General features: G+C 55.3%; 1 long non-coding RNA gene across 1 annotated transcript; it reads right to left on the minus strand.

Annotated features, from left to right (window-relative positions):
• Positions 1–1,361: 1,361 nt before the first annotated feature.
• Positions 1,362–1,842, minus strand: LOC108803952. The gene is made up of 2 exons (XR_001942311.1): positions 1,709–1,842; positions 1,362–1,454 (listed from the first exon to the last, which is right to left on the minus strand). It is a non-coding gene; the product is annotated as an uncharacterized LOC108803952 (long non-coding RNA).
• Positions 1,843–2,823: the final 981 nt, after the last annotated feature.

Raw genomic sequence — 2,823 nt, forward strand, 5'->3', positions numbered from 1 at the left:
CCCCCTACTGACATAGGGAGTGGAATGTACCACTCCCTATGTCAGTAGGGCAATCTGTGGGGTGGAATGTACCACTCCCTATGTCAGTAGGGCAATCTGTGGGGTGGAATGTACCACTCCCTATGTCAGTAGGGCAATCTGTGGGGTGGAATGTACCACTCCCTATGTCAGTAGGGCAATCTGTGGGGTGGAATGTACCACTCCCTATGTCAGAAGGGCAATCTGTGGGGTGGAATGTACCACTCCCTATGTCAGAAGAGCAATCTGTGGGGTGGAAATCTCAGGACTGGATGGACAGGCAGGTGACCCCTCCCCCTGCCCCCCATGGATTGGCTGTGCTCCCGGAGTTCAGTCTATGAATAGGGATTGTTCCCGGGACCCGACTCACTTTCCTCCACCTTGACGGGCGGAGTTTCGGCATCTTTGGGATTTCCTCCGCGGGATCGGGAATTCCACACCTTGATGACTTCCACGTCCTGGTCACTTTCCTCGTCGCTCGAGCTGCTGGAGTTCCTTCCTTTCTTCTTCGGTTTCTTCGTCCTGGAAATACAGACATTAAGAATGGCACCACACGCGTGATTTGCCGCGTTCATTCCCGGAACGCACACGTGTGAACCAGACAAACCAATTAGAGTCATCGAAATCCCTCATACTGCGGGGGCGGGGCATAACACGGCGTCTAGGACACGCGCCATTTCATTCACATTTCCTGATGACCATTCACATCAGTGGCGGGGACACGGTAACCCCTTGTGTGCCGGACATTGCTCCCCCAATCAGAGGCGGGGACACGGTAACCCCTTGTGTGCCGGACATTGCTCCCCCAATCAGAGGCGGGGACACGGTAACCCCTTGTGTGCCGGACATTGCTCCCCCAATCAGAGGCGGGGACACGGTAACCCCTTGTGTGCCGGACATTGCTCCCCCAATCAGAGGCGGGGACACGGTAACCCCTTGTGTGCCGGACATTGCTCCCCCAATCAGAGGCGGGGACACGGTAACCCCTTGTGTGCCGGACATTGCTCCCCCAATCAGAGGCGGGGACACGGTAACCCCTTGTGTGCCGGACATTGCTCCCCCAATCAGAGGCGGGGACACGGTAACCCCTTGTGTGCCGGACATTGCTCCCCCAATCAGAGGCGGGGACACGGTAACCCCTTGTGTGCCGGACATTGCTCCCCCAATCAGAGGCGGGGACACGGTAACCCCTTGTGTGCCGGACATTGCTCCCCCAATCAGAGGCGGGGACACGGTAACCCCTTGTGTGCCGGACATTGCTCCCCCAATCAGAGGCGGGGACACGGTAACCCCTTGTGTGCCGGACATAAGAGGCGGGGACACGGTAACCCTTTCAGTACTCACGCGGGGGTTTCCTCTTCAGAACTGGGACTGGGGGTGGTTTCCTCGGAGTCGGACACCACGAACTCCTCGGTGCTGTCTTCATCAAAGTAACCCTACAAGAAGACACGGATGACGTGAGCGCGGTGGATTGCTCGGCGGCAGGCGCGCACATCTGTTCAGTCGCTTGGAGAACGTCTGGCTTACATCACCTCAAACAAAGCTTTAATAATGGGCACACATCTCCAAATATACAGAATGAGATGAAAGAGCAGCCGGCAAACCCATCTGCGGCACAAATTTCCATGATTTCACCGCAATTCTACCCGCTATTTGGCAGCGTTATGGGGGAGAATGATATCGGCCGTACCTTATTTTCCTTGCTAATATAGTCCAGCTGTAAGCACCACGGGTGAGTCCAGATCCGGCTTAAAATCTGGAAGTCCTGGAAAAGTCTGGTTCCAGATTTCCCTCGGCCTCCTCCTCCTCCCTCACCGATAGCAGCACCTGTCAAGGTAAAAGGATTAGCGGACGGACCACGGCAGCAGATGTTTCCATTTCACACTTCAATGCTCAATACAGAAATCTGAAACCACAAGAATAGGGAGCGGCCCGCTCTGTGCTCCCCGGGACATACATGTGCAAGCACCCATGAGGAGCACACATACCGCAGCGTTGTCCATGACTAATACCGCCATCTTTAGGTCTGCATGGGGGGTGAGTTTATATCTAGAGTGCTGAGCGAGAGATCCGTCACCACCCATATATGAGGCTGATCAGTGATGTGAGCCCCCGTTACAGAGAGATCCAGGACCGGCTCATCTATTGCTGGATCCGGAGGTGAGCACAGTGCCGGTATCAGCGTCATAACACCCTTCATCTAAAGACCAATCCCGTCTGCACCCTCCGTTCCCCCATCGGACAACAAGCACTCTGTGCCCCAAGTAGCCAATGGCTGGCCTTGGAGCGGTCCAATAAGGGGAAGGAGGTGCCCAAGTAGCCAATGGCTGGCCTTGGAGCGGTCCAATAAGGGGAAGGAGGTGCCCAAGTAGCCAATGGCTGGCCTTGGAGCGGTCCAATAAGGGGAAGGAGGTCCCCAAGTAGCCAATGGCTGGCCTTGGAGCGGTCCAATAAGGGGAAGGAGGTGCACAAGTAGCCAATGGCTGGCCTTGGAGCAGTCCAATAAGGGGAAGGAGGGGCCCAAGTAGCCACTGGCTGGCCTTGGAGCGGTCCAATAAGGGGAAGGAGGTGCCCAAGTAGCCAATGGCTGGCCTTGGAGCGGTCTGGCAAGGTGATGGAAGTGGCTGATCACTGACTTGCACCGGGTCGGAAAGCCGATTTCTCTGACAATAACGGTGCAGATAGCCGGCTGTCTCGGCACTTCCTCTTTATTTGTTTGTTTCCAATACAGGTTCTCTTTTATAAAATGATTAGAAGTGACAGAAGGTCCATTCATGTCATAGACTTTTATATAAGCCGGCCGGA

The sequence above is a fragment of the Nanorana parkeri genome, unplaced genomic scaffold (genome assembly GCF_000935625.1).
Source record: "Nanorana parkeri isolate BGI_ZX_2015 unplaced genomic scaffold, ASM93562v1 scaffold4559, whole genome shotgun sequence".
Taxonomy (NCBI): Eukaryota; Metazoa; Chordata; class Amphibia; order Anura; family Dicroglossidae; genus Nanorana; species Nanorana parkeri.